Source organism: Myiozetetes cayanensis, unplaced genomic scaffold (assembly GCF_022539395.1).
Source record: "Myiozetetes cayanensis isolate MyiCay16 unplaced genomic scaffold, myiCay2020 scf200, whole genome shotgun sequence".
Taxonomy (NCBI): Eukaryota; Metazoa; Chordata; class Aves; order Passeriformes; family Tyrannidae; genus Myiozetetes; species Myiozetetes cayanensis.
The window spans coordinates 1-22,093 of record NW_026087413.1 but is presented as its reverse complement, the minus strand read 5'-3'; the positions used below and the strand labels follow the sequence as shown (position 1 = coordinate 22,093).

The window sequence follows — 22,093 nt, the reverse complement described above, 5'->3', positions numbered from 1 at the left end:
CACTCTATAATCAGAAGGACCCAAATAATATGGGTAATGATTCACACTCACACTTCTCTGGAACTTGACGAAAGATTTCGTAAGTTCTAAGAAAAGGGGGGAATGAAACAGGAGAAGTCTTTAAAAGAGTTAATTGAAACACTTTTACTGTAAGCCCATAAGAGACCCTTATCCCCTGCACTACTTACAGGAAGGTTATGTTCTGTTCTAAGTGCACCAGACCTTAAAGAAACCACATCAAACACTAGACAAGGAACTCAATACCCATAAATCTCATCTAGAGGAGTCAAGGTAGACATTTGAATAGGTGAATTAGGCCTGAAGCCAAGGTTTTCTTCAAGCCTGGACGATCAGAACACGAAACAAAGGAAAGTACAGAAGGTCACCCAGGTCACCCGAGGAAGAAGAGTAGATTTGCGACCCCAGGATGAAGGCAAAACCGGAACTACCCTAATTTATTCCTCAAAATAGAGACCACGCCTCAAACTCTGCCCTGAATCCACCTACTATGAATATTGTAATCTAATGATGCAATAATATGAATATGGATGTAATTATGTTTTAATCGCAGTTAGAAACTGTATAAATTGCTTGTTATTACTGAACCACTTCGGAGCTTTTGTCCAGCCTGAGCTGGAAGCTACCCTGATGTCGCAAATAAATACCTTGCTGTTTATGGGCATAAAATTCTGCCTTTAAGCAGTTTTCTTTTATCTGCCTTTTTGGGCATCAACGGTATGAAGAAATTTTATGGTTTAATTAAATGAAAAAGATTTTCTTGTTGAATTTTTTTTCATTGTTTTTCATTTCAACCTGTGGTGTTTGAGGCCATGGGGGATACCTCCCCTCTCTTCCCCTCCCTCAATGCAGGGAGGTGTGGGGGTCCCTGTGAAAAGTGCCATGAGAACTTAGGATGGATAGAAAAAACTACTGATGCCACCAGAATCTGCTCTCTGATTCCAGTCGGGAGGTTGCAAACGCAGGAGTGTGGTTGGGTTGCTCTCTCTCTCTCGTCGTGGATCTTGGCTCTGGTGTTTTCATTGCTACTGGATGGCTGGCCCTGCCGCTTCCTCGTTGCTGACCCCACACTGACTTCTCGCTGCAGGTATGCTCCAGTGTGTCTAGTACCTCTTTGAGGTACTTAGAGGGCACTCACTAGCACCCTGTCCCTCTAACCTTTTCATGCCATCCCACAGCTTGCCAGGGACAAGCCTGATATTGTCCCTCTCCATCACATCTAGTTTAAATCTCTGTCAATGAGCCCTGCTAGTTGCTGGGTAAAGACTCTCCTCCCTTGTTGAGAAACATGGGTACCATCTGATGCCAGCATGCCTGGTGCTGTGTAGGCCATACCATTGTCAAAACCCCAAAATTATGGTGGTGACACCAGCTACGGAGTCATGTATTAATAGACTCAGCTCATCTGTTTCTTTCAATATTGCTGCTTTCAACTGGAAGTATGAAGGAGAAAATAACTTGTGCCCCAGAATACTTTACTAAAGTCCTGAAATCTTTTTTGATCACACTCAGACTATGTGTTGCCATTCCCTTGCCCCCTACATGGAGGATCAGAAATGGGTAGTAGCCCATGGACCACACCAGGCTTGGAAGTTTCCTGGTCATGTCCAGGCCCCAGGGAAAGGAGGAGGGGAAGGGTCACCTTTCCCCTTAAAGATTCCTCTACATGTGGCACTGGATTTTTCCAATGAATCTGAGGCAAGTCTAGGCAGTGGGCGTAGCAGGATGTGAGGAATTGGAGGTGAACCAGGACCTCCTGGCTGGCAGCTGTAATCTTCTTACATCTTGAAGTTCTGATGAGGTTAAGGACCAGGTAACTTTGGTTTCCTGTTTGATTTGTCTCCTTTCAATTCTGTTTTTGAAGAACCAACTTCTTGATCTGCCCTCTCCTCTCCAGATTCTCCTTCTTCTTCTTCTTCCTCCCTTACTAATCACTGATATGGACCTGTAGCTCACCTTATCCATTTTTTCTTTTTCATTACTGGGGTAATTACTGTAGTTGTTGTGGTTTGAGTCCCTATCTCAGCCATAGTGTCCTCCTGTCATAGTTTACCTTGGTTGAAGCCAGGTATCTACTGAGCCTGCACCCCACTTCCTCCCAAAAGGAAAGGGGAAGAGGGAAAGGGGGAAAAGAAGAAAAAGGAAAAAAAAACTACGAAACTGAAACTGCCAAGAAAAATAGCTTTATATTTACACAAAGAGGGAAAAAAAGTAAAATTATAAACACTATATACACAGAAAAGAACTAACAACAAAAACTACTTCCCTACAACAAACGTTCTCCTTCTCCGAAGAGACAACCCGGCTATCAGTGCAGTTATCTGGAAGAGAAGAGAGGGTTTGCTTCCTTCCCATCTCTTTTATATCTAAAGTGACTTAACATGGTGCTCCAGTTTAAATGAGACACAGGTCTTTTGCTGAGGATGAGTTATGAGAAAAGACCCAAACTCCTCCCTCTAAGCAATTATAAATCCGAAATTAAGAGGCTCTGACTGAAGGAATACAAATTATGGAAAAGGAAAAATAACAGCCCTTTATTAAAAGGTATGTGTGTATTGGTAGAAACAACAAAAAGAAACAAATAAAACAACCAAACAATACTCCTATACCCACAAATAATCCCCTTCAAAACAAACCAATAAACAAGTAAAAGGAAAAAAAAGGTAAACAGTTCAGTTTTGCGCGCTTTGGTGCAATTCCAATCACAGTCAACAGGGGTCGCCGTTGGGTCACTGGAGATGCAGAGCCTGCAATTCTCCATGTCGGTCAGCAGGGGGCGCTGTGGGATCACGTGTCATTGCCATGTACGGTGGGGGGTGGGGGGGCAACACACTTGTCTCCCCTGGGGTGAAAGTCAGGGTAAAAGATTTGCAAACAGGGCAGTGGTCTCAACCGTGCGAACTATTAACTTGGGGTAGAGGGTATGCTTGTGTTTCCACAGATGAAGGACCGCGTTGGGTACCTGCTCGATGTGTCCGCCCTGTATTGGATGAACCATGCCCACAAGTTACGTGAAACCCATCTATGACCGTACTCAACAACTGAAATAAAGAATGCTACTGCCATAGACTGACAACGGATGGACTGTCTGGGCTGTTATTCTTGTCTGTGCATTTAGTTGTTTTTGTATTATCGATATTGCCGTGGTTTGTGTCTCCCTTGCAAGGGGTCCCGCAATGGACGATGCTCATTGGCAGTCTCTTTAATACAAAAACAGGGTGGTTTTCCCCCAGCTGGCCTGGGGGATTCTGGAAGAGTTAAAGCTAAGTAGGAACCTTTGTTCAGGGGAGAATTACGCCCGGACCCGGAAGATGTAACAATATGGTTTTCCGGTAAAATGTGCTGAGTCATAGTTGACTGACATGCGCAGTGAGTAGAGTTATATAACGTTGTTAGCGGTCAATGGAGGGATATTTATGTAATTTGGGGACCAATAAAGAGTTAACATGTGTAGCCTAAAAGTGTATTAAAATAGCAGACAGCGTGCAATAAAGTGTTCCAACCTCTGGATCCATAAGGGTTTGTGTCGTGTCCTGCCTCGACCCGTGACAATGGGACTCACTTTCAGAATAATCTTATAAGCTCTAGGGGAAAGAACAATGGCAAGGAGTGGATCTATCACATCCCTTATCACCCACAAGCCTCTGGGAAGATTGAAAGGTATAATGGACTGTTGAAGACTATGTTAAGAGCATTAAGTAATGGGACATGGGATGCATTGGGAGGCAAATTTAGCTGAAACCACTTGGCTGGTTAACACTAGGGGATCTGCTAACCGACCTGGTCCTGCCCAAACAAAACCTCTACATACTGTGGGAGGAGATAAGGTCCCCATACTACATATGGGGAAGTGACTGGGGAAGTCGGTGTGGGTTTCTCCTCCCATTGGAAAAGACAAACCCATCCGAAGGATTGTCTTTGCTCAGGGACCAGGGTGTACCTGGTGGGTAATGCAGAAGGATGGACAGACCTAATGTGTGCCTCAAGGAGATTTAACCTTGTGGGAAAAATAGTCAGTGGTGTGAGTTGTATGTTGCAGGAAGTAAAGTAACAGGCCAATGAAGAACAAATTTTGTGAGGAGCAAGGAGAGTGTCGGTGCCCAACAATCGATTGTGTTGCTTCTCCTGTCCTGAGTACCCATCCTGATGGAATGGAGCACAAGACCTGGAGTGATGGAAGAAGCCCATGAAAATGGGCTAATAATAATATCTGACTGTGCAAGGACAGGGGATAGTCAGAAGATATATAAATTATGTGGGATCTGAGTATGAAGCAAATGGTATGGAATAAGGGGTGGAGATTGTATTGGGTCTGGCTGAGCTGATTTCCCCATAGCAGCCCTCATAGTGCTTTGCATTGGTAGCTAGAAGGGTGTTGATAACACGCCAGTGTTTTGGCTACTGCTGGGCACAGCATCAGCACTGTAACATTCCTTCCCCTAGTGAGGGCATGATCCTGGGAGGGGACACAACCAGGCCAGCTTACCCAAACTAACCGAAGGGATATTCCATATTATATGATGTCAACTCAGATATAAAAGCTAAGGAAAGGAGGAGGAAGGGGAGACATTTGCTGTTTACACTGCCTGCCTGCTAAGAAACCACTATGTGTGCTGAAAGCCCTGCTTCCCTGGAAGTAGCCAAATACCATTTGCTAATGGGAAATAGAGAAAAAACCTTGTTATTTTCCTCTTTGCTTGTGCGTGTGCAAACTTTTGGTTTTGCTTTAGTAAACTGCCTTATCTCAACCTATAAGTAATTTTCCATCTTATTCTCTCTCCCCTGTCTGGCATCCAGCCAAGTTCAACCCACTACACCTACAAAGGGACAATCACTTCTCTGGTCCTGCTGGTCACACTGTATTTGATACAAGCCAGGATGCCATTGGCCTTCTTGGCTTATGTTTATCAAACTGAGCAGCTTGCCAGCCACTCTTCCCCAAGTCTGTAATACTGCATGGAGTTGTTGTGACCCAAGTGCAGGTCCCAACACTTTGCCTTATTGAACTTCATTAGCCTCAGCCCATCAATTCAACCTGTAGATCCCTCTGTAGAGCCTTCCTAAACTCAAACAGATCAACGCTCCAGTCCAACTTGCTATTGTTGGCAAACATACTACACTCAATCGCCTCATCTAGGTCATCAATAAAGATATTAAACAAGACTGGTCTCAATACTGAGCCCTGGGGATCACCAGCTGCCAGTTGGATATAACTCCATTCGCCACCACTCTTTGGGCCTGGTCATCCAGCCAGTTTTTTACCCAGTGAACAGTATACCCGTCTGTGAGATACTGGATCCGAATCTCAGTGAATTATTGATATGGGTTAGAACCAACTCACTGTCAGTGTGAGTGTGTGTGTATGTGGGGAAGGGTTGAGCCTAGACCTGCAAGTACATGGTAAGGCCTGTGATGAGAGCACAAGGCAGAGTCGAAAGGCCTGCAGCCCATGCAGAGCACATGGAAGAGCTGAAGGCCATGTAGCTGGGCTGTCAGTCAAGGCAGGCCTGCCTGGTAGCCTGCTCACACCATGCCCTTGCAGCCTCTGGTTGGCTATAGCACACCTCTCTCTGCCCTGGAAGGCACTGTTGCCTTAAAGGATCGGTCGGGAGCAAAAATTACTCACCAGGCAAATTTAGGAGAGATAAGATAATAGAGCAGTTTTAATAGAAGGCCTTCAACCATCACAGGGGTACAGAGACGCACACTCCGTGTCCAGGAAGTTCCACAATTTAGGGTATTATTCCATCCAGTCCCAGATCTATCTACCCCCCAAGATCCTACCAGTTCTGCCCCCAGTTCTGCCCCTGGCACACCCCTCTGGAAATTGAGTTAGGGGGCTCTGGGACCCCATCTTCCTCATCTTCCTCTTCATCACATCACATCACATCCAGTCCTTGGTGCTCCTCCAAAGTTCTGGGTTTTGAAGGATGATTTGTCTGTTGTGGTATCTTGTTGTAGAGGCCTGGGGTGCGATGTTCTTAAACAGAAGGAAGGTCTACATTGAGGGAAGTCTAAACAAGCTAAGGAATTTAGAAAGTTAGATATGAAATGGTGTGGTGGTTTGACCTTGGTTGAATGCCAGGTGTCCACTCAAACCATGCCAGACACCCCCCCCCCCCTTTTTTTCTTTCCCAGAGGGAAAGGGAAGAGGGAATGTGCTGGTTTAAAGGTAAACCGTCAGGAGAAGTGAATCCAACTCAAAAGAGATTATAAGTCAGAATTACAATTTAATAAAAATAATACAATAAATACAATTATACAGATGAACAATTGGTTTTAACCCACAAAAAAACAGATGTATAACCCAGTACCCTGGGACATGAACAGAATGGTGTTCATTGGCCCCCGTGCTGAGCCCCACGTGGTCCCCCTGAGTCCAAAAATAAAAGGAGAGAAGAAACCTCTTGGTGCGAGTGATGGTCACAGTCTGGTGGTGGTTGCAGTCAAGGTCAAGGTTCTAGTCCTCCTCTGGATCCCACAAGTGGTACCAGAAGTCTCAAGACCCCAAGATTATATACACTCAGGTTCAGGCAGGAATGCCCAGTACCTCCCCCAGGGCGGGGAGTTCCACAGTGGGTGATTGTGAGTTGTGGGTGTGAGGACAGGAATATCCTCCTATCTCACAGGCCTCTTAATACCCAGCTTACAGCCTGAGGGGTCAGGTGTGCTCTGGGCAGCTGGTGCAAATGGTCTATTGTGAACAGTTCCTGGGAAATGACATAGAGGAGGTAGAATACACAGTTTGGGTTACACCCACACAGTGATGAACTGGTTGTTCTAACTAGGACAGGGAAGAAAAAAAAACGTAAAATCAAAATTTACTAAGAAAAGGCAGTTTATATTTAAACAGAGAGGAAAAAACCCAAAAGCACTACACACGCAGAGTAAAGAAACTAATAATAAATTCTACTTCCCCAGGAGTAGTGAAGGGTTCTCTCCTCCAAGAGAGGCTCCTTTTGCTGAGCAGCTATCACGGAAGAGAGCACCAACTGTTTCGTCCTTGCCTCTTTATATCTGAGCTGAGGTAACATGGTATGAAATATTTCCTTGGTCAATATAAATCAGGTGACCTAGCCAGGAAGAGGAAGTGTTGTTTAGCTAAACAAACCCACTACAAATGGGGAAAAGGGTTTCGGTATGTGTAAACTACTGTGCTAAAGGGTGAGCTAACTACTATGCTAAAGGGTGAGCTAACTACAGCTACTTCTAAAATCTACAAAAAGCTAAAAATCAAAAAAATCCATAGGCATCACACTGACCGGATATCCTGCCAGGGAGGGAAAACCAAACTATATAAATACATAAGACTCCATGTGAGTTTCTCTCCATTCCTCTCACTCTCCTCTCTTGCAACCTGAACCATGTGAATGGTAACCATTTTTCCTTTTCTCTCTCCCTCTCTTCTCCTGCTGTCTGCACCATGTGACTATTTTTCTTTCCCCTCTCTACTTCTCTCTTTCTTCTCTCTCTCTTTTTATCTGTTTTCTTCTTTTACTCTTTTCCTTGTGGGTAAATTAAAACCAGTGAATTGTGGTTTACTAAAGGTAATTGTGATTGTAGTGGGTTGTGGAATGGTTTTGTTGTGCTGAATGTTTTAGTACAATGCTTTTTTCTTGGTTGCATTTTACTCTTGTAAAACCTTTTGCCAAAATATCTAATTTTTCTCACTAAATTAAAAGAATTTCTCTTAGAGGAGAGTGTGTGACTCTTTCTCCCAATGCTAATTATAGGTTATAACAAACCAAAAGGTTTTTAAAAAGTCTTAAATAAAAATGTAACTGCTCTGGGCAGCTTATAGCTTAAATCTGGAGTGTAACACCATCCAAGCCATAAGCAGTCAGTTTCTCTAGAAGAATGTGGTGGGAGACAGTGTCAAAGGCTTTACTTAAGTCAGGTAGACACATTCACAACCTCTCCCTCATCCATTAGGTGGGTCTCCCTGTCATAGTTACTATCATTTCAAGGTACTGCTAAAGACTCATTTTTAGCATTTTTGGTGTGCCCCGGTTTTGATTTTGATGCCTTAGAGTTTTTATTTTTTTAATTTTGTAGATTTTAGAAGTAGTTATATAGTGAATGCAGATTTTAAAGTAGCAGTACATTATCCCTTACCCTTTAACACAGTAATTACACATAGTAAACCCTGTTATCCATTCCCATATCAATTCCCCTGAATTCCATTAGCCTTTTTAGTCTCATTTTCAAGGTAGAATTGTAAAGAACACCCTAAAATCTGTGCAAGAAAATATAGCCATAGACACAATGACCTTCAAGCCCAGAGTTCTGGAAAGCCTCCAAGAACAGCATGTGCTCCGAGGAAGATGAAGATGAGGAAGAGGGGGTCCCAAAACTCCTCCAGACTCAATTCCCGAAAGGCACGTTGGGGGGCATTCCTGGTGGGATTCCTGGAAGCTGGGGGGCTCATTAAAACCTTTTCGTATCCTTATCTTACCTCCTACCTAATTTGACCTGGAGTCTTTTTTTCCTGCACAGCCTTTTAGGCAATAGTTTTGGTGGCCCGTATGGGGAACATCGGGACCTGTGACTCCTCTGGATCGGGACATTCGATTTTGCAGGGATTTCTTCCTTGGCCAGTATATTTTGGAGAATTCCCACTCCAATCTCAAGGAGCCCAGCTCCTTGAAGCCGCACACGGAGGTAAGATAAGAAACAGCTTCTGGGGAGTTTTAATTAGCAGCTATGGGAAGGAGTTTTCCCCAGAACTAGGGAATATGGTGGGACTGGGAAGGGAGACTTGGACTTGGGCCCAAAAGTTGCAAGAGTTGGTGTTTTCCCAGTCTGTTGGTGAATGGGTTTTCACCGGGGCGGGCAGTGGGACTGTCTGGGAAGCCTCAGTCAGGGCAGGCAGAGGGGAGCTCAGGAGAGTTGTGTTTCGTGTTGGCCAGGCGTGGCCACGAAAGGGGGGGACACCTTCCTGTGTTGAAATACTAAATTCCTGCCTGAACCTGGTGGTGCTTGGGTAGAAAGTCTGCACAGTGTATGTGAGGTTGTAAGTTCTAGACCCAGGTCTGTCAATTTTTTCCTGTCTGTTGTTTGTTAACATAAGCTGTGCACAATCTAAAGAAAAAATTCCAGAGGGGACTCCGTTGGCTTTAGTTTTACAACATTGGGACGATTTAACTGGCCCTGAAACATCTTTAAAAAAGTGGGAGTTAAGTAGACTCTCTATAAGTATTTGGTCTTGCAACGGGCAACTAAGAGGAGTAGTGTGGCTGAAATTTAGCTCTTTTGAAATCAATACCATGCTACAACTTAATACAATCCTTCATAAGGAGGAAAGGTGGACTGAGTTGCATTATGTGTTGGGGCCTTAGCAATTCTACATGACTATACTGAGTTCTATAACGCTGCTGCTGCTTTTGAGAACACACGCAGGATCACTCTCGAGGAGAAAAGACAACGCAGAAAGAATCGCGTCTCGTCGATATCACCTGGGGAGTCTTTCTGCTGTGCCTTCTGCAACCGGACTTGTCTATCTCGCATTGGCCTTTTTAGCCATCAGCGCGCTTGTAGCAAGAGTGGGTAGAGTCCTTTCAAATCTTCGTTCGCGAAGCCTAGCCATGACTGAGTTCTGAAAAGGTCAAGAGGTAACAGTAAGATAAACAAGAAACGGTCTGCTGCTACAAGAATGCAGGAGTCAGCAAAAGCAGACTGAGAAAAACAGCTATAACAGAAACCGTATGCAAATGTGGGCTTCAAAACCACAAATCAGTGGGTTACCTGAGGCGCGTGGACAGTGCGTGCTGACCAATCGTGATGGCGTGCTGTGCTCGTGTTCGCGTGAACAGAACTCAGAAGAATATAAATTGTACAGTCTAACAATAATAAAGTGGATTCGAACTTGCATCTTGTAGATGTGTGTCGTTCTTTCCCGCTCGCTTGTATGCCTGCAGCAATTATACAGTTATTTTATTTTTTTTTAACCCATCCGAAATGGAAAAAGGAATATAAGATGAAGTTCAGATAGAGACAGAGTTCCCAGAGATGGCGTTAGAGGAAAGAAAGAGGAAAGATCATGTTAAACGTGATCCTATCAGTCAAATCTATATTGAAAGCCCCAGAAATGAAGAATTGGACCCCTTAATTGCGAATGGCAAGCCCAGGACCCCTCCTGGGTCCGGCCACAGGTGTGATAAAAGAGTGATCAAAATATAAAGCAATAATTCAAGATTGTAGCTTTAGTGGCTTACTAGCTAATTTTTAGATAGAATTAGGATAGGGCCTTGCTTGCTTATGCTAACTCACAGACAGGATATAGTTAATTTTATAATGAAGATTTCAACGGGAACAGAAAACCTTAGAGTTTAGATAAGGGGCTTTGAAGCTCATGAGAAAGAGACCTTGAAAGTTGATAAAGAGAAGCTCCTGAAGAAGATACCAATTTTGAGTTAATTGGCCAGTGCCAACTCAGTAATTCTTAGCAAAGGTAAAAAGTTCAAGCTGAGGAAGACTTCCTACTTCATTCAAAAGACCCCCAAAGACACTCGAAAGAAAACCCCAAGAGGGCATTCCAAGGCGCAGTAATAGAAGTGGTGTATGTTAATGATTTCCCCTCTCACTTTTCTGGAATTTACTGACACAGCTAATGCATATGTAACACAACTTGTGTATATCTAATACAACTAATGCATATGTAACATTATACTGCAAAAAAGAAGCTGAACAAAGGCAATGGGTGTGCGTGATTGGAGGAATTATCCCATATGCACCCGGCGCTGTGAATAAACATACCTGCTTCAATACTCTTGGCGAGTTTTGGGGTTTGTTTCCGCAAGTCAGGTGCGGTGGGCGTAGGTCCATTAGGAGCGAGGGTAGCCCCTGGCGCGGGTCCTGCCAGCTCGGCGGGGCTGGCTGGATCTGCGGTTCCGGCTCCGGTTGTTTCGGCGGCCCCGGGGGCAGTGGCGGGACGAGCTGGTGCCGCTGCGGGCGTTGTCTTGTCGGAACTCCGGGATCGGCGGGGGCCGGGGCAGCCTCTGCCCCAACTGCATCGGGGACTCTAGCGCCGACCGGCGCAGCAGCGCTGGTCCCGGGTGGGGCCGCGGGCCCTACCGGGGCCACTTCGGGGCCGGCAAGAAGAGGCGCAATTACCGCGGCAAAGGGGACAGGAGGCTCGGACCTCGGGACTGCGGTAGGAGGTGCAGGGGCGATGCCTGCAGCCGGAGTCCCCGCCCCGGCCGACACGGGACCCTCCGGCTCCACCATTAGGGGCAGAGACAAAGCCACCCCCTCCCCCTCAGCCTTCCCCCTTAAAGGGAGCACGACTACCTCGACCGCACCGTCCCGTTCCACGGCGGAAGGAGGAAAACAAAAACTGGTAGCTTTTCAAACCTCTGCTTCACAGCATCAGGGAAGGAGCAGATTAAAGAGAAGCAAGTCAATCTCGACTGCCGACAGGAGGCAAAGGTGGGACCTCCCCCATTTTGACCCCTCTAGCACGAACGTTGAAACTCGGGATAGTGATTTTTCTAATACATGCACAGAAGTTTCTGAGGATGAATCAAACGATAGCTTGGGCAAAGGGGAAGAAAAACCTTTTGTAGTAAGACCAAAGACAGGGGGAAGAAGGGTATGAGAGGCTCTGTCAGACCCCAGCCCCATGGCTAGGAGAACAAGGGCAAAAAAGGAAAAACCTGCGGTAGAAGCCTCCTTAAGGCAAACCATGAGCAAACAGGGTCCAGTTCTGATAAAGATTCCTTTTTCTCTGGTTGAATTGCAGCAATGGAAGGCTTCAGTCGGGGCATATAGATACAACCCGGAGAGAGTAGCTAGTTATGTGCAGAGAGCAATAAGAACAGAAAATCCAGATTGGTATGACCTGGAAGTGATATTGGAAATATTAGATCCCACAGAGAAGGACATGGTCAAGCGAGCTACCCGGATTGCAATTGAGATACTGATAACATCTGGGCAAATTCAAGGGGAACTCAAGGATGTGTTCCCCTTAGAGGATCCCAAGTGGGACCCCAATATACCAGAAAAAAGGGAAGCATTGAAATGCTATCAAGACTGTGTGGTTTATGGTTTTAAGCATAGAATTCTGAAGGCAGTTAATTGGTCAAAAATGTATGAAGTGAAACAAGACAAAAATGAATCTCCAACAAACTTTTGAACAGGCTAAAAGAGGTCATACGAAAATACACAGACATAGACACAGAATGAGATCTGGGGGAAAAGCGCTTGGTCTATTTATTTATGGGCCAATCTGAAGATGATATAAGGAAAAAGTTGCAGAAGGTGGATGATAAAAAGGATATTGATGAGTTATTGGATATAGCTTGGACGGTCTATCGGAATAGAGATCAAAAAGGTAGGGGAAAGGTGCTGGAGTTGGACAGTAACTACCAGGGACACTGCAAACACAATGTCCACCATGAAAATTATAGATCCAATCACCAGCATGATAAGGCTAATGATCATTGTTCTTTCTGTAAAATGCAGGGGCACTGGAGAAGGGATTGTCTGGACTTGAAGAGAAGTGAATTTCCACCCACCCCTCCAGTCTCCCAACTGACTGTGGACCAGAATGCATGATGAAGACCAGAGGATTCTACCCCAGCAGAACCTCTGGTAGCTAAGTTGGGGGAGGGGGGGGAGATGTGGAATTCTTGTTTGATACAGGTGCAGTGTATTCCATGTTAAACACCTTGGAAGGGAAACTGAGTCGTGATACTGTAACTGTGGTTGGTACCACAGGGGTAAGTGAAACCAGACCTTTCTTCAAACCTTTGAGATTTAAATTAGGTAAACACTGGGTAACTCATCAATTCCCCTATATGCCAAATTCCCCCAATGCCTTTATTGGGTAGAGATTTATTGGAGAAATTGGAAGCTGAAATTAAATTCTGCAAGGGGGGCAAATAAAAGTTATCATCCCTGACACTAAATATATTGAGGCAACTGCCTTCTTCATACAGGAGAACCATGGAGAGATCCCCACAGAGACTGAGAATGCTGTCATCCCTATAGTGTGGGCTAACAATTATCCTGGGAGGTCCAAACAAACAGAACCCGTACGCATCACACTCAAGCCAGGAGCAACACCGGTAAGACAAAAACAATACCCCTTGAAACTAGAAAACTGTCAAGGTTTAGCACCCATAATTGAAAAGTTTCTCAAATTTGATCTATTGGTAGAATGTGAGTCCAAATATATGATGCCAAAAAAGGCAGATTAAAACTGTTTAGAGACAGAATTCTAAGCCTTTAAACAGTAAGGTATTTATTTGCGACGTCGGGGTAGCTTCCAACTCAGGCTGGACAAAAAAAGCTCCGAAGTGGTTCAGTAAAAACAAGCCATTTATACAGTTTCTAATCATGATTACAACATAATCACATGCATATTCATATTATTGCATCATTAGATTACAGTATTCATAGCAGGTGGAGTCGGGGTGGAGATTGAGGCGTGGTCTCGATTTTGAGGAATATTATGGTGGGAGTTCCTGCCTGCCTTCATCCTGGGGTCTGCATTTTACTCATCTTCCTCGGGTGACATCTGTGACCTTTTGTTCTATCCATTGTTCTCGTGTCCTGATCGTCCAGGCTTGAAGAGACCTTTGGCTCTAGACCTACTTTACCTATTCAAATGTCTACCTTGGCTCCTCTGGATGAGATTTATGTGTGTTGAGTTCTTTGTCTAGTGTTTGTTGTGGTTCCTTTAAGGTCTAATGCTCTTAATACAGAACATAGTCTTCTTGTAAAAGTACAGCTTACAGTAAATGAAATACAGGGGGTAAGGGGGGCTCTTGTGGGTTTACAGTAAAAGTGTTTCGATTAACCCTTCCTGTTTCATATAAACACCCTCATCCTTCCAGTAAAGAAGGCTGATGGTAATAGCTATCCATTGGTCCAAGATCTGAGGGCAATCAACAGAATAACTGAGGATATATACCCCATAGTTCCCAACCCCGATACCTTATTAACCACATTAACAGAGGAATTAGGGTGGTTTACTGTGCTTGATCTAAAGGATGCCTTTTTCTGCATTCCCATGCATAAGGACAGCCAAGAGCTTTTTGCTTTTGAATGGGAAAATCCTGAAACAGGGAGAAGAACCCAACTGACATGGACGGTTCTACCCCAGGACTACAAGAATAACCTGACAATATTGGGAAACCAACTGGCGGAAGAACTGGAGGACTGAAAAAGGCAGCAACCAGAAGGAGTTGTCCTGCAGTATGTAGACGACATACTAATTGCTGCTAAAAGTCAGGACCAATGCATCAAACTCATTGTAAGTCTTTTAAACTTTTTGGGACTGAGTATAGAGTCTCAAAAGAGAAAGCACAAATTGCAAAAGAAATAGTCATTTACCTGGGGCTTGAAATCTATTGTGGACATCAACTGCTCAGCACGGATCAGAAAGAAGCCATCTGTTGTCTCCCAGAGCCCCACACCGTGCGAGAAATGCAAGCTTTCCTAGGAATGGTGGGATGGTGTCGCCTGTGGATAACTGACTATGGACTATTAGTCAAACCTCTATATGAAGCACTGAAAGTGGCCAAGGAAGGAGTTGTGACATGGACAGATGAGATCAGAGCCGCATTTAAACCACTGAAACAATCTTTAATGTCGGCCCCAGCACTGGGACTACCAGACCTTTTGAACTGTTCACATATGAGCAACTAAATGTTGCTCTGGGGGTACTGTCACAGACCCTGGGAAACCAGCAAAGGGCTGTGGCCTACTTCTCAAAACAGCTAGACAGTGTCAGCCAAAGATGGGTGGGGTGTTTGACGGCTGTAGCAGCGACAGTTATCTTGATCCAAGAGGCCTGGAAACTCACCCTTGGGCAATACATTGTCGTGTATGTACCCCATGCAGTCCAAGATGTGCTTAAGCAAAAGGAGGGCCACTGGCTGTCCCCTAGCAGAATGCTCAAATACCAAGCTGTGTTGTTGGAACAGGATGATGTTACCCTGAAAACAACATCTATTGTAAATCCTTCTATGTTTCTGTCCTCAACATTGACTGACAGTGTGCCTGAGCATGACTGTTTGCAGACCATAGAGGAGACCTATTCCAGCAGACCAGACTTGAAGGATGTGCCTCTGGAAAATCCAGACTGGGAGTTATATACAAATGTGTCATGGTTTAGCTAGTTCTTGGAAGCCTGGCAGGAATTTTTTTCCCTTCCCCCTGCCCCTATGTGCAGAGCTATCAAGTAGCTATCAAGTGAGCACTTGAGAGATACAAAGAACTAGCCGGGCTGGCTAATGGCTGAAAAATTAGTCTCCTAGGAAACGGGGCAGATAAGGAGCTGCACTTTACTTTTTTCTCCCATCTCCTGGGAAATGGGGGGGAGGAGTTTTGGGGGCTGACTGTGGCTGTAACAAGGTCTAAGGGGAAGCTTGGTGCTGTTCTCTGCCCTCAACCATTTTGCTAACTGCGGGCCCTGCCTGAATTCTTCATTGGATAGGAACTGTTGTGTTTTTTTCCCTGGTGGTTTTTCCCCTCTTTTCCCATTCCCGTTTGTTTTCTTTCCCTGACGGTGGTTCTTGTGCACATCAGGGGGAGAGAGAGGACTGTGTTACACGAATTCCGACCAGTTGAAGAGCATGAGTCTCGTTTTTTTTCATTGGGACAACTTTCTGTTTGTTGCTGTTCCCCTTCCCCTCTCTCCCGCTCTCCTTTCCCAGTATGTGGGAAGGGAAGGGGGGGGACAGTTTTTTTTTTGTTTCTCCGGCATACCCTGGTGACGGGTACAGGACATTACAGGTCTCTGCATCTCCAGTGATCTAATAGCACCACCTGGTGACTGACACAGGACATTACAAGCTCTGCATCTCCAGTGACCCAACGGCACCCCCCGTTGAATGTGGTTGGAACTGCACCAAAGGGCACAAACGGAACTGTTTACTTTTTCCCTTTTGCCTGTTTATCGGTTTGTTTTTGAAGGGGATTATTTGTGGGTATAGGAGTATTGTTTGGTTGTTTTACTTTTTTCTTTTTGTTGTTTCTGCTGATACACACATACTTATTAATACAAGGCTGTTATTTTTTCCTTTTCCAAAATTTGTTTTCCCTCAATCAGAGCCTCTTAATTTTGGATATGCAATTGCTTAGGGGGAGGAGTTTGGGTCTTTTCTCCTAACTCATCCTCAGCAAAAGACCCGTGTCTCATTCAGTCTGGTACAGGATGGAAGCAGCTTCATGCGGGATGGAAAACGGATGACAGGGTATGCTGTGACAACCAAGGAGGAGGTAATAGAGGTAAAGGCCTTGCCAACCAATGTGTCATCCCAAAAAGCAGAACTGATTGCACTGACAAGAGCTCTAGAGCTGAGCGAAGGTAAGAAAGTGAATATCTGGACAGATTCGAAGTATGCATTCAGTATTGTACATGCCCATGGAACCATCTGGAAAGAGAGAGGCCTACTAACTGCCCAAGGCAGTGGAATCAAACATGCAGACTAAATCCATGCACTCCTGTAAAGTATTTGGAAGCCAGAAAAAGTGTCTATTATGCATTGCAGAGCTCATCAGAAGCGGAAAACAATTCCCAAGTTGAGAAATCATTTTGCTGACCAGGCTTCAAAAGGGGCTGCAGAAAAAGGCATTTTTAAAAGTAATACCACAAAAAGAGATTGATTTGACAGGGTACACCCCAAAATATGATAAGAAGGACCACCAATTAATTAAGTCCCTTAAAGTTGAAATCAAAGAAAGTGGGTGGGCTGTTACACCAACAGGACAGGTTGTGGTCACACTCCCACTCCTAAGGGAAATAACTCTGAGAGAACATGAGGCTACCCACTGGGGAATAGAAAACCTTCTAAAACACCTGAAGAAGGTAGTAATAGGGACAAGTATGACTGAAGTCATGCAATCCATTATAATCAAGTGTGAAATCTGCAAGCAGAACAACCCTGATACAACCAAGAGGGTGGTGCTAAGAGTAACAAAGGCTGGGGACCTCCCTGGAGATTATTGACAAATAGATTTGGCTGAGTTACCCCCAAGGGAGGGGTACAAATACATACTGATATTGGTTGACACTTTCAGTGGGTGGCCTGAAGCTTACCTGTGTTGTACTAACACAGCAAGGGAAGTGGTAAAAGCTTTACTCAATCACATAATTCCAAGGTTTGGGGTTCCTCTAGGAATGTCATCAGACAGAGGGACACATTTCATTGCAATGATAGTGAAGGAGGTATGTTGTGTCCTAGGAATTGTTTGGGACCTCCACACTTCCTATAGACCTCAGGCAAGAGGCAAAGTCGAACGCATGAATGGCACTCTTAAAATGCAAATTGGTAAAATTTGTCAGGAAACATCCATGTCAGAGGTTCAGGCTTTGCCTCTAGCTCTGCTGAGGATTCTCATCCAACCAAGGCAGAGGGATAACATAAGTCCTTATGAAATATTGTATGGAAGATGTCATAGTTCTGATTTTAGCAAGGAATTTTTTCTTTCCCTTCCCCCTGCCGTGTGTGCCATGTGTATGGGTCATCAGGTGAACAAAAGAATCAACCTGGTCCACTGATGGCCGAGAGATTAGTCTCCTTGACAACGAAGGGGGAGGAGTTGGGAGGTGTGTGTGGCTGGAAGGAGGTGGGGTTGGGGGTCAGCTCAGCTCTCAACCCTCAGTGGAGCCTGCTGCGAGCTGCAGACGCAACCTGGGTTTTTCTTTCTTTTTCTGTCGGAGGGGAGCTTGCTGCTGCTCTCTGCTCAGCTGTTGCTGGCTGCAGGCCCGGCTTAAAGCGAAATCCTAACCAACTGAAGTTTGTGAGTTTTCTTCCATTGGGAGAACTTTCTGTTTTATTATTTTATTTTTTTTCCTTCCCCCTTCCCCTTTCCCCCTCTTTTTTTTTTCCAGTGGGGGAAGGGAAGGGGAATCGAGTTTTTTTTGTTTTTTCTCCGATATACCCTGGGGGGTGTTGCTTTTCTTTCCCCTTCCCCCAACCCACCTGGCGGCAGCCAAGGATCTCACAGTGCCACCTGGTGACGGGCACTGGACATTACAAGTTCTGCACCTCCAGTGACCCAACAGCGCCACCTGGTGAATGGTACAGGACATTACAAGTTTTGCATCTCCAGTGACCCGACAGCGCCCCCTACTGACTGTGATTGGAACTGCACCAAAGGGTGCAAAAAATTGAACTGTTTACTTTTCCTTTTGCCAGTTTATTGGTTTTGTTCTTGAAGGGGATTATTGGTGGGTATAGGACTTTTGCTTGGCTGTTTTACTTGGGGGTTTTTTTGTGTGTTTCTGTTAATACACACATACCTTTTAATAAAGGGCTGTTATTTTCCCTTTTCCATAATTTGTTTTCCTTCAATCAGAACCTCTTAATTTTGGATTTATAATTGCTTAGAAAGAGAAGTTTGGGTCTTTTCTCCTAATCCATCCTCAGCAAAAGACCCTTGTCTCATTTAAACTGGGACAGAAGACCATACCAGGCTCCACACATTCCAGGGGACATTCACAGGAGGGAAAGTTGATTTACAAAAGTATTTAATTGCTTTGGTCTCTACTTTACAGAAGCTCCAGAAATTATCCAGACCCATAGAATTGGACACCCCTGCTCATCAATTCCAACCAGGAGACTGGGTCTACATCAAATGGTGGGACAGTGACCCACTGCGAGCCAAGTGGAGAGGACCATTCCAAGTTCTGTTGACTTCCCTCACTGCCATCAATGTTGCTGGCAAAGGACTGTGGTTTCATTACTCCAGAGTGAAGAAAGCTTCAATTCCTGGAACAATCAGCAAATCAGAGCCTGACTCAGATGAAGAGGATGTGGCATTGTTTCTACTGTGCATGTTATCTGTACAGTTGGTAACTATGAATCGGGTTTGGGATCCAAAATTACATGTGACCATAGTCCAAAATGTATAAAAAATCCTCTGCAGAGATGACTGCTGGATTTGTACCCAAATACCAGCAATTGGCGTTAAAGATATGTCTCAAGTGTTTTGCTGAGGATGGGTTATGAAGAAGACCCAAACTCCTCCCTCTAAACAATTTTAAATCTGAAATTAGGAGGCTCCAATTGAGAAAGCGTGGGAAAAGGAAAAATAGCAGCCCTTTATTAAAAGATATATGTGTATTGGGGGGGGCCAAGATGGTGGGTGGGCGGCTGATCAGCTGCTGCACTCCTGCAGCTAGGTAGGAACCCGTTCCTGCTCTCGTTGCCATGCTGCATGCATGGGAGATGCTGCCACGCCAACCTGTGCAGCCGCCGCTGTGGAGGAGCCGCTACTGGGGAGTTCACGTGCACCAGTGCCGCTTCTAGCTCGACGTTGGTGTGAAACAGACCAGCAGATGGTGAATGACCGCCTGCTGTAGAGGGCGATCACCGGGTCATGGGGCCAGGCTGGGCCGGGTCGGGTTGGGCAGGAGCCGGGAGGGGGCCAGATGGGCCTGGGGGATCCCTGGCCTGATGGCGGGGGGAGTGGGATAGTCCTGTTTGGGAAGGGTGGCTGGGTGGGCCTGTGGGATCCCTGGACCAGCAGAAAAGAGGGCGAGGTAGTCCTGTTTGGAGGGCCACAGGTGGGCAGTGTGAGGGGGATCCTGTGCTGACACAGTGGGGGGTAGGGTAAGGTTAGGGTGGGTAGTGTTTTTTTCTGGGGGTTGGGGGGGATTTAAGCTGGGTTGGGGCCATGGGAGGTACCTGAGCCCTGGGTGGGTGCAAGGACCCCTTATCTGTGTGCCCGCCCCACCTAGGAGTATGTTGGGATCGTTTCTGTTGCAGTGAGGGTGGGATGTGATGGGCTTGACTTGCCTGCGGCTTCTACCCAGGAACAGTTTGTTTTGGAATTATAGCGTCTTGGAAGGATGTTTAGGGCAAGGAAATGTCCCTGGGTAAGAGTGTAGGAGGCTGTGGGGGAAAAGTAGGGAGAGAAGGGCTTGTCCAAATCATTTTAGGGGGGGAGAGGCCTGTATACCCTTGTGAGGTTGCGAGTTGTGCTGGCGGTGGTATATGCCTCCGGTAGGGTCTCCCATGCCAGACAGGTCGAAACTGAAGGGTCAGATAAAATGTGTCCATGGGCAGGATGGGTTCACTAACCTTCCAGCAGTCATCCTAGGAGAAGGACAACTCTAATTTCAAACCTGGGCAGATGGAGCTCGCTTAACCTTGTAAGGCCATCCATCCAAAAGAAGGATATTCTAATCAAACCTACGTCCTGAGGACTTTACTGTCACTGTCCAAGCTTGCTAGGCCCTTGCAGATGAACCTTAGGAGTAAAGGGTGGGACCAGTTCTGTGCATGCTGAGTCTCACCTAAAAAATCCATTGCACAAGCTTGAAGGATATATCCCCACTTGTAAAGTCCTCTAGCAACAGGTGAGGGATGAAACGGCAGGTGATAAGGTGCACTGGAAGCCGCAGACCCAACCCTGCATGCAGGCGGTTCAGGATGTTGGTTGCCTGAGACTGACCCCAGAGATGACAGTCTTGTTTGGCAACATCCTGAATGACCAAGCAGCCTTTTTTAAGGAGACCACTGCTTGCTCCACATAGAGAGGGGCCTAGAAAAGGTGGCCTAACCAAAGCTCATCTCCACCCTTCACCTGGTTGGTTAACCACAGCCAATGGGCATCTTCTGATGCAGTCAAATAAAGTTAAAGAGACAAAGGCATACACCTGCCTTCAAAGGTGTGTCCAAATTGACACTCGCATGCTGGAACATCAGAACCATGCTTGATACTGCAGATAGTGGACATCCTGAGCATTGTTCTGGTCTAATTGCCCACAAACTGTCACGACTTAGCATTGACATTGCTTCTCTCAGTGAAGTTCGTCTCCATGAGGAAGGCAGCCTTAGAAAACATGGTGCCGGTTATACACTCTACTGGTCAGGTAAACCCAGAACTGAAAGTCATCTTTCAGGAATTGGTTTCATGATTAAAAACTCTATTGTCTCTAAACTTGAAAACTTGACAACGGGTCATTCCGATAGTATTATCTCCTTATGCCTCCCACTACACAACAAGCAACATGTTGTTCTCCTTACTATATATGCCCCAACTCTCCAAGCTGACCCTGCCAAAAAAGATAAATTCTACACCAAGCTGCGCCGCCTTACCCAAAAGGTTCCTGCAGATGATAAGATCATTATCCTTGGTGATTTCAATGCCAGAGTAGGAAAGAACTCTGAGACCTGGAAAGGAGTATTAGGTAAGCATGGTGTTGGAAACTGCAATGATAATCAATGTCTTCTGTTAAAGTTTTGCGCAGAGCAGCAGCTCAGCATCCCCAACACTATCTTTCAGCAGAAAGATAGTTTGAAGACAACCTGGATGCATCCTCGATCCAAGCATTGGCACCTCATTGACTGTCTTCGTGCGACAGAGGAATGTTCGCAACGTTCATCATACCTGAGTGATGCCTAGTGCAGAATGTCAAACAGATCATCGCCTTGTGCCTTGTAAACTTAACTTCCACTTTAAATTCAAACCTAAAATGGGTGGCATTCCAAGGAGGAGACTTCAAGTTAAGAACCTTCAAACAGCTACAGTGAGAGACAGCTTCCAGGTAAATCTTAAAGCTAGACTCAAAGATCATTCCATAGATCCCTCTCCTGAAGTGCTTTGGCAACATATTAAAAATAGCATCCTGCACTCCTCTGAAGAATCCTTAGGGTTCTCTTTCAAGAGAAACAAGGACTGGTTTGATGAAAACAATCAAGAGATCCAGGAATTGTTGATAAAGAAGAGAACTGCTCACCAAGCACACCTTGCTCAGTTATCTTACTATGTAAGAAAAGCAGCCTTTCATTTTGCATGCAGTAAGCTCCAACAGAAACTTCGAGACATCCAGAAAAGTGGTGGATCAATCTAGTAGAAAAGATTCCATTATGCGCAGACTCGGGTGATTACAGAGGATTCTATGAGGCTTTGAAAGAAGTGTATGGACCTACACACCAGGTTCAAAGCGTTTTACTCAGTGCAGTTGGTCAAATGCTTCTCACAGATAAAACTTCCATTCTGGATCGATGGTCTGAACATTTTCAGACTCTCTTCTGTGGAGTCTGGTTACAGCATGGGTGCTAGCAAAGCATCCTGGGAGTTGTAGTTTCTGAGTACTCTGTCACACATGCACAGT

The 22,093-nt window shown here is 45.4% G+C and overlaps 2 long non-coding RNA genes across 3 annotated transcripts; one reads left to right on the top strand and one right to left on the bottom strand.

Moving 5' to 3' along the window:
- Positions 1-8,543: 8,543 nt before the first annotated feature.
- On the bottom strand, positions 8,544-11,089 carry LOC126641355 (uncharacterized). Its single transcript, XR_007629235.1, has 3 exons — positions 10,774-11,089; positions 9,763-9,929; positions 8,544-9,613 (listed from the first exon to the last, which is right to left on the bottom strand). It is a non-coding gene; the product is annotated as an uncharacterized LOC126641355 (long non-coding RNA).
- Positions 11,090-11,330: 241 nt separating this feature from the next.
- Positions 11,331-18,649, top strand: LOC126641356 (uncharacterized). Of its 2 annotated transcripts, none has more exons than XR_007629236.1 (4): positions 11,331-11,445; positions 12,481-12,609; positions 12,957-13,085; positions 18,527-18,649. It is a non-coding gene; the product is annotated as an uncharacterized LOC126641356 (long non-coding RNA). The 2 variants fall into 2 exon arrangements; XR_007629237.1 differs by lacking the exon at positions 18,527-18,649 and adding an exon at positions 14,042-14,179.
- Positions 18,650-22,093: the final 3,444 nt, after the last annotated feature.